The 8,808-nt window shown below is 49.7% G+C and overlaps 2 long non-coding RNA genes across 7 annotated transcripts; one reads left to right on the top strand and one right to left on the bottom strand.

The window, feature by feature from the left end:
- Positions 1–1,377: 1,377 nt before the first annotated feature.
- LOC121022722 (uncharacterized) lies at positions 1,378–7,912 on the top strand. Of its 6 annotated transcripts, none has more exons than XR_005787076.1 (9): positions 1,378–1,451; positions 1,653–1,842; positions 3,746–3,842; positions 4,105–4,192; positions 5,258–5,339; positions 5,834–5,911; positions 6,031–6,184; positions 6,310–6,428; positions 7,746–7,912. It is a non-coding gene; the product is annotated as an uncharacterized LOC121022722 (long non-coding RNA). The 6 variants fall into 6 exon arrangements; XR_005787075.1 differs by lacking the exon at positions 6,310–6,428 and adding an exon at positions 6,429–6,508 and having other exon boundaries at positions 5,759–5,911; XR_005787074.1 differs by having other exon boundaries at positions 5,759–5,911.
- Positions 2,178–3,752, bottom strand: LOC121022723 (uncharacterized). Its single transcript, XR_005787080.1, has 2 exons — positions 3,668–3,752; positions 2,178–3,271 (listed from the first exon to the last, which is right to left on the bottom strand). It is a non-coding gene; the product is annotated as an uncharacterized LOC121022723 (long non-coding RNA).
- Positions 7,913–8,808: the final 896 nt, after the last annotated feature.

Here is an 8,808-nt window from a genome sequence, read left to right as displayed (position 1 = left end):
AACCGGGCTCTTTAATTCCCATGTACGTATATCTGAGCCGGGAGTCTCCCTTATGCCCCAAGTGTGTCCATACTAATCTGCGGGCTCCCTCCCCAGGTGTGTCCGCCCTCGCATGGCAGGCAGCCTCCCTAACTCAGTGCCTCTTCTGGGAAGTGGACCGCTCTCCCCAGGTGTGTCTCCGACCGGGAATATTTCCCCAGCACTCGAGGTGCTCTTGCCCCGAACAGCAGTGTCTAATTCCCCAGATGTGTCTCCTTGGACACACAGAGTCTTGCTAAGTGTACAGGTAGGTCTCCGTGAACCTAGGGCATCCCCTCTGAGTCGAAGTGATTCGTTGTCCTCTGGGCGTATCTACAGCGACCTGAGGTCCACACACTGACATGGCACGTTTCCCTAATTTCCCAGGTGTGTCTCCTCTGCCCTGGATACTTCTCTCTCTGAGCTTATTTACCCCAAGGGGAAACCGCCTAGCTCCCCGGGTTTATCTAATCTGTGACCTGCTGATAATGCAGATGTGCCTATCCTTACATAAGATGTCTCCCTAATACCCCAAGTAGGTCTACACACCGTTAGGATGTCTCCTTAAATCCCAGTGTGTTTTCTCTGGCAACCCTGGATGTCTCTGTAATTGTCCAGGTGCATCTCCATTGAACTGGGATGTCTCCCTTCTAGCCAGGTGCCTGCTGTACCTGGGACACCCTAACTCCCCAGGCATGTATTGAGGGACCCGGGGGGCCGCCCTATTTCCCCAGGTGTGTGCCACAGCCTGATTCCAATTTCCCAGGTACGTGTCCCCTGACCCGGGACATCTCTTTACTTCCGTCGATCTGTCCACCCAGACGTGGGATGTGTGCCTGACTCGAGTGTGTCTGCTCTGAACTGGGATGTCTACCTACTTCCATAGTGGAGTCTGTTTTGATCTTGATGTTTCCTTAATTCTGCGTTATGTGTCTAACTTGACCTGGATGTCTCCGCAATTCCCCTTTTGTGTCTTCACCGAACTAGATTTCTAATGCCCCAGGTTTATCTACCCAGACATGAAATGCTGCTGCCGATTCCCAGGTGTTTTTCCTCTGACCTAGGATATGTTCCTTATTCTCCAGGTTGGCTTTCCCTTACCGGGATGTCTCCCTAGTCCCCACGTGTACGTGCTCACACCTGGGCTCTCTCTTACTTCCCGAGTGCACACACTGATCTGTCTGCCGAATTCCATAGGTGTTGACACTGACCTGAGACGTTTCTCTTATTCCATGGATGTGTTTTCTGTCTTGCGATTTCTTGCTAATTCCCTGATGTGTTTACCATGACTTAGGATATTTCTCTAATTACCCAGATGCTTCTACTCTGACCTGAGTGTCTCCCTAATCCCCAGATATGAATACTCTGACTTCCGATGTCTCAAAGTAACCCAGAGTTCTACCCTGACCTGGGATGTCCTGCTAGTTCCCCGGGTGAGTCTACCTGACCTGAGACGTTACCCAGTTCCCTGGGTATAGACACCCTGACATCACTGGTGTCCCTAATAACCCAGGTGTGTCTCCCTAATTCTCAAGGTGCGTGGACACCGAAAAGGGAAGTCACTCTAATTCCCCAGTTGTATCTACAGTGACGTAGTCTGTGCATTCTTCAGCTACGTCTGCCTTTCTCTTCAGAGTCAGAAGATAATTCTCCAAATGTGCCAACGGTCAAGTGGAATGCTTCTTATTCCCCATGGGAATGGGATGCACTGACATGGGATGTCTCATTAGAACCCCAAGGAACTCAGACTATGAGATCATGACCTGTGCCGAATTCGGACGCCGAACCAGCTGACCCACTCAGGCGCCCCGGTTGTTAAAGGAGGTGCCTTATGCTGCCGTGATGCTGGTGTCACTCTGGACACTGATTTTGTATCTTGTACCCTTACTGGATTCACTTATCAGTTCTAAGTTTTCCTGTGGAGTCTGTAGTGTTTTCTCTATATAGTATCGTGTCGTCTGTGTAGTGAAAGTTCCACTTCTTCCTTGCCAATTTGGATGCCTTTTATTCCTTTGTCTTGTCTGATTGCTGTGTCCTCCTTCATTGGGATTTTAATATCAGCTTCCAATTTGGCCAACTTATGACCTTGGAGCTCATTATAAAAATCCTTCCAAATATCTTATTTGTAGGTTTTAGCGGAGATAAACAGTAAATATGCCTGGCAATAGTACACTTTTTTTTTTTTTGGCTTCTTTTAAACCAAAGGTAGATCAAGTTACTCAAGCAAAACTAATAAGCCTTTTATGACATATCCACGGACTCGAGATGCATGTCCTAGGAGGGTGCAAAAGATTTAGTCTTCCCAAGACCCAGAGCTACTCCCAAAGATAGGCAAGATCTAGAAAGTTCCCCTGAGAGCTGGCAACAGTCAGTAGGATGGCAGCCACAAAGGGGGTGCAACCCGTATCTCAGGCCAGCCATATTCTCGGGGCCCCTGACCTTGCACTTACAAGAATGCACAGCCTGCAAGCCCCAGACAGGCAGAAAGCCAAGCCAGAGGCCCGGGACACACAGCAAGACAAATAGGAAAGCAGGAGCTGTCCCTGGGAGGGAGAGGGTCAGTGACCAGAGGGGATCCCCAAACCAAATTCACAACAGTCTGGATTTGAAAGGGAAGAGACAACGTGAAACTTGACCCCACTCTCTCTGCTGGCCTCTCCGCTTCCTCAGGGTCCTGCGTGTAGGCTCCGGAGCGGGTGCGGTGTCCCAGTGGGTCTCCTCTGGGTCACCAGAGACTGTAGACGAGGAAAAATTAATTTTCCCTCTGCCCTTTCTAGTGCGTTCTTGGCTGAGAACTTGTAACTGGACAAGCTGGTCTAGGTCACGGGTTTCCGACCACGGCCGCTGTGATTCAGGGCTGCCCTTAGATGCTGCCATTTCTGCCACTGTGTATGCGCTCCGGAACCCCACTTCCCATATAAAGAGCTGGGGCACAAGAATATGGAGCTCTCAGCTCTCTAGAACTTTAGGTCTCATGTCTCCTCGGTGTCTGTCTGGCAGATCTGTCGCTCTTACCTTAGGGTCACACCAAGACCGCCAGTAGTTCCCCAAGTGGAATGGTGGGCCCACCAGCAGAACCCAACACGTCAAGACTGTGGATAACGCAGGGCTTAGGGGCTTCGGGTCCACGTAGAACCACCCGCCAGCTCCAGCTGGCCCACTAAATCCTGGCCAGGAAAAGAAAAGCCCATCAGACCCGGGAGCTCAAACGCAAACGGAGTAGAGCTCAGATCCAAGAGGAACTTCCCCGCGGCTGTGGAAACATGAGAAAGACCAAGAAAAAAGGGCTCAGCAGGCACCCATGCCCACGTTTCTTGTCATCCCCAAAGCCATTAGCAGTCTTTGAATCCCATCCTTGTCATCAACACTGTTAAAAGAAAATTTGGGGGGCGCCTGGGTGGCTCAGTTAAGCATCTGACTTCAGGTCATGATCTCCCCATTCGTGGGTTCGAGCCCCGCGTCGGGCTCTGTGCTGACAGCTCAGAGCCTGGAGCCTGCTTCGGAGTCTGTGTCTCTCTCTCAGAGAAAACATTTTCTAGTCAACTTATGGATCTAGCTGGCTTCTATTTAGTGATTCATGAGTCAGGCAGCCTGCAACCTAGCGATAGAAAGGAGCACCAAAGAGCTGCATGACGCACGAGATTCTTACCACGTGAGCAGGAACGGGCAGATTCACTGGGCATCTGCTGATGGGTAAGCATGGTTACTCTTGTTATATGGGCCCCAGGGAAGTCTCGGAGCAGGTCGGGTACCTTGTGCGGAGCAGGTGAGAGCTGATTGGCTGACCTAGGCCTTCCTCTTCAGGGAGAGCAGAGCATAGAAACGTAAGTTTTGGTTTGCTGACACGGGGCTTAACATTAGTGACTCCATTTTGGACGTAATCTGGTTACTTTAACGACATTGATGTGAACTACATCCATAGTAGTTCCCTAAGCGTGGTGGCCCTGATCTGGATTGTACCTCAGGTTCCTCTGGGAAGTATACCTGAGCTGGGATGTCTCCAAAGTTCCCCAGTTAGGTCTAACCTGATCTAGTATATGTCCCTAGTCACCGAGGGCGTGTATACTGACAGTGGGTGTCTCCCAGTTCTCCAGGTTTGACTGCCCCGACGTTGGAAGTCTGCCAATTTTCCCGTGGGTCTACACTGATCAAGGATATTCCCCTAAATCTCTAGGTATGTCTACTCTGACCTGGGAGGTGACCCTTATTCTGTATGTACCCTGATCAATGAGGTCTTTGAAATACAGAGACCTGTAGGGTTTCTCTAATTCTCTGAGTGTGCCTACTCTGGTACGCACTCAGAGATGTATCCCTAATCCTGTGTGTGAACCCTGAAAGGTGGTGTCCCCCAATCACCCAGGGGTGCCCTCCCTGATTTTATCTCTCTAATAACCAGAAGTGTCTTCTCTGACCTGAGATATACCTTATCATCAATTGTGACTGACCTGGGATGTGTCCCTAATTCACCACGTGTGTCTTCAGTGACATTGGATAGCCCCCTAACTCCCCAGGTGTTTCTACCCTGACCTGAAATGTTTTCTTTGTTCTCCAAGTGTGTCTACCCTAAACTCGTATTATCTCTGAAAATTCCTGTATCTTCTCTGACCTGGTCCATCCCCTTAGAGCCCAGTTGTGTCCACATGGGCACGAGTGAATCTCTAATCCCAGATGTTTCTGTCGTGACCTGGTTTGTCTCGCTAACTCTTTAGGTGTTGACCTGGGATGTGTAATTCCTCCTCTGTGTGTCCACTGACTTGAGAGGTCTCGTGTTTATTGGTACCACTCTGGAAGTCCCCTCTCTGCTCTGTTGTATTCTGATGCAGCACGTCTGCTTACTTCCCCAAGTCCACCCACCCTGACCTTCAGGGTCTCCACGACTCCTGAGATGTTATCTCAGCTCACCTGGACCGCTGACTAGTTCCCCAGATGTGTCTACAAAAAGCGGTATTTTATTGTAATATACCAGTTATGTCTACGCTGACCTGAGCGGTCTTAATTCCCCAAGTGTGTCAACACTAACCTAGTATGATTCCATAGATTCCCAGCTGTGTCTGCCTCGACATTGGATGTCTCCACTTGATCTAGTATCTCAGGCATGTCCACTCTGACCCGGAACATCTAACACCTCAGGTGTGGCCACTTTGCCCTGGAGCCTCCCTGGTTCCCCAGTTGTGCCTGCCGTAATCTGAGATGTCAAACTCAGACGTGTCTACTCATACCTGGGATGTCTAATCCACAGATGTGTCCACGCTGAACAGGGATGGCTTCCTAAAACCCCAGCTGGGTCTATCCTGACCCGGGATGTGTCCCAAATTTTCAAGGTGTGTCCATACTGAGGTGTGGTGTCCCTCTGGTTTTGCAGGAGTGTCTACGCTGACCTTTTCGTTCACATAAAACCCCAGTGGTGTATGTCTGAGCGGGGATCTCTCCCTAATTCCTCAGGCAGGCCTACCCTGCATCGGAATGTCTCACATTCCCCGTGTCCAGCTGACCTACGAGATCTCCCTGGTCTCCCAGGCATGTCTACTCTGATCTGTGGTCTCCCTAACCCCCCAAGTGTGTCTCCTCTGACCTGGGTTGTCTCCCTGCTTCGTCGTAAGTGTCCGCCTTGACACGGTGTATCTCCCCGGTTACCCTAACGTGACTGAGGTGTCTAATTCCATGGTGAATCTATGACCTGGGACAACCCGTTTCCCCACGTATTTCTACTCCGACCAAAGAGGTCTCCTTGGCTCCACAGGAGTGTCTCCTCTGAGCTGGGATGTCTCATTCTCCAGATTTCTCTCTCTGGACCTTGAACATCTCCGTTCTTCAGGACTGTCCAGCGTATCCTGAGACGTATGCCTTTGTCCTTCTCCGTGTCTACTGTGAATCTGGAGGTCTCGTTCCTCAGGTGTGTTGACACAGACTTCGGCTCTTTCTCTTATTCCCAGTTGCGTCTAATCTCACCTGGGAGGTGTCCCTAGTTACCAAGGTGTGTCTGTATTGTTCACGAAGGGCTGTTTCCCCTAGGTCATCCACCTTGACCTGTGAAGTCTCCCGAACTCCACAAGTGTGTTCACAGTGACCTGAGGTATCTCCCTATCTCTCCATGTGTTCTGATCTGTGATGTCTCTAAGTCCCCAGGTGTGTCTGCATTGATTACAGTGACCCTTTAATGCACCAGGTAGGTCAGCCTGACTTGGGATCCCTCCCTAACTTAGGGAAGGGTCTTCCCTGACTTAGGATGTCACACTGCTACCCCCACCCCCCACTGTGTCTAGCCTGATCTGGAATCTCTCCCCCATCCAGGCTCTCCCCGGGTCCCCAGATGTGTCTACCCTGATACGTGATGTCCCCTGAGTTCCCCTCTGTTTCTATTTTGATGTGGAATGTCTACAGTAACCTGGAATGTCTCCTTAATTCCCCAGGTATGTCTACCCTTACCGGGATATCTGTTTAATAACTCAGATGTGTCTACACAGATGGGGCATGTCTACTTTCTTACAAAGTAAGTGCATCTCTTTTGACCAGGGATGTTTCCCTAGTATCCCAGGTTGCGTCTATCCTAAGATGGCCCCGTTTCCCCAGGGGAAGATACCATGACTTGGGATGTCACCTTGATTCCTCGGGAATTTCTATACTAATCTGAGAAACCGGTTTCCCCACGTATGTTCTATCACTTCAGAGGTCTTGAATTCTCTGGCTCCGTCTACTCTGACCCGGAATGTCTCCCTGTTTACCTTGCTGTATGTCAGCCAAACCTCGATGCCTCCTTAATAATCAGCTGTGTGAACATGTACCTGCATAGCTTTTCCCCTGCTCTTATCTGAACTCTACCCAGGAGGGTCTGCACTTGAGGATGTCTACCTAATTTCCCATGTGGCTCTTCTGACCTTTGTTGTAACCTTATTCCCTATGTCCACACTCACATGGGGTGTCTTCATAATTCTCAAGATGAGTTATAAGTATTTCTCAGGATGGTCCCTACATCCCCGGTCTGCCTCCCCTGACCTAGAATTTCTCTCGAAGCCCCAACATTACTACTCCTACTCCCCTCATGTGTCTACTTGACCAGTAATGTCTCCCTGCAACACAGATGTGTCTACTCTGACCTAGTGGATCTGCCTAACTCCCCCGGTGTGTCTATACTGATGGGATGTCTAATTCCCAAAGTGCTTCTATACTAATCTGGGATTTTGACCTGGTTGCCTAGGAGTGCCTACCTTTATAAGGTATTTCTCCAAGATTCCCTTGGTGGGTCTATCTACTGAAGAATACCTACAGTTACATAAGAATCTGTTACCACTTTTACATTGTGGGTTTTTAATGTTTATTTTGTGTGCACACAGGCAGGGCAGCAGGGGTGGGGGGCGGGCAGAGAGACTCCCAAGCAGGCTCCATGCTGTCAGCACAGAGCCCAATGCCGGGCTCGATCCCACGACCCTGGGATCATGACCCAAGCTGAAATCCAGAGTCAGACGTTCAATAGGCTGAGCCACCCAGGCGCCCCGTCATGTTGTGCCTACATACGTAACTCAGAAAAAAAATTAAAACCCAATTGCACATTATAAAAAACAATGCAGATTGACTTGTAAAAGTAAAAACAATCTCATTATAACCAATTTGATCTTTCCAGGTGGTTAAACTTGGGCAAATGGGAATCTTGGATTTGGGGTACTTTCCAGACATTTGATATTATCCTCCTGTTTCTTGTGTTAATACCCGTTATTGTGTATCTTTTCAAGAGTCTTCAGTAAACACTAATCGTGATCTCCATGCGAGCTGAAGAACCTAATGAGATTCTGGTTCATGATCTTCAGTGTCCAAAGAAGGGTCACGTGATGCTAAACAGTCAGCCGCTCTCCGTTCAACAGGGAGAGTGATCGACGGGAAGGGACTGGTTTTTCTGTTAATGTTTTTTTTTTTTTTCCAACGTTTATTTATTTTTGGGACAGAGAGAGACAGAGCATGAACAGGCGAGGGGCAGAGAGAGAGGGAGACACAGAATCGGAAACAGGCTCCAGGCTCTGAGCCATCAGCCCAGAGCCCGACGCGGGGCTCGAACTCACGGACCGTGAGATCGTGACCTGGTTGAAGTCGGACGCTTAACCGACTGCACCACCCAGGCGCCCCTGTTAATGTTTATTTTTAAGAGAGGTGCAGAGAGGAGGACAGAGGCTCTGAAGCGGGCTCCACACTGACAGCAGAGAGCCTGACACGGGGCTCAAACTCATGAACCATGAGATCATGACCTGGGCCAAAGTCAGACACAACCCACTGAGCCACCCAGGAGCCCTGGAAGGGATTTTTTTTTTTTTTTTTAATGAAATGGAGGGGTGCCCAGTGGCTCAGTCAGTTAAGTGTCCAATTCTTGATTTTGGCTCAGGTCATGATCTCAGGGTTGTGGGATCGAGCCCCACATTAGGATCCACATTGAGCATGGAGCCTGCTTGGGATTCTCTCTCTCTCTCCCTTTCTCTCAAAAGTAAGATTGGGGAGCCTGGGTGGCGCAGTCGGTTAAGCATCCGACTTCAACCAGGTCACGATCTCATGGTCCGTGAGTTCAAGCCCCGCGTTGGGCTCTGGGCTGATGGCTCAGAGCCTGGAGCCTGTTTCCGATTCTGTGTCTCCCTCTCTCTCTGCCCCTCCCCCGTTCATGCTCTCTCTCTGTCCCAAAAATAAACGTTGAAAAAAATTTTTTTTTTAAAAACGTAAGATAAACCTTAAAAGACAAATGAAACCGAGGGGCGCCTGGGTGGCTCAGTAGGTTGAGTGTCCAACCGGCTCAGGTCTCGATCTTGCAGTCGA

Source organism: Herpailurus yagouaroundi, unplaced genomic scaffold, assembly GCF_014898765.1.
Source record: "Herpailurus yagouaroundi ecotype Mexico unplaced genomic scaffold, PumYag 437, whole genome shotgun sequence".
NCBI lineage: Eukaryota > Metazoa > Chordata > Mammalia > Carnivora > Felidae > Herpailurus > Herpailurus yagouaroundi.
The sequence above is the reverse complement of the archived record's forward strand: the minus strand, read 5'-3'. Positions and strand labels throughout refer to the sequence as shown.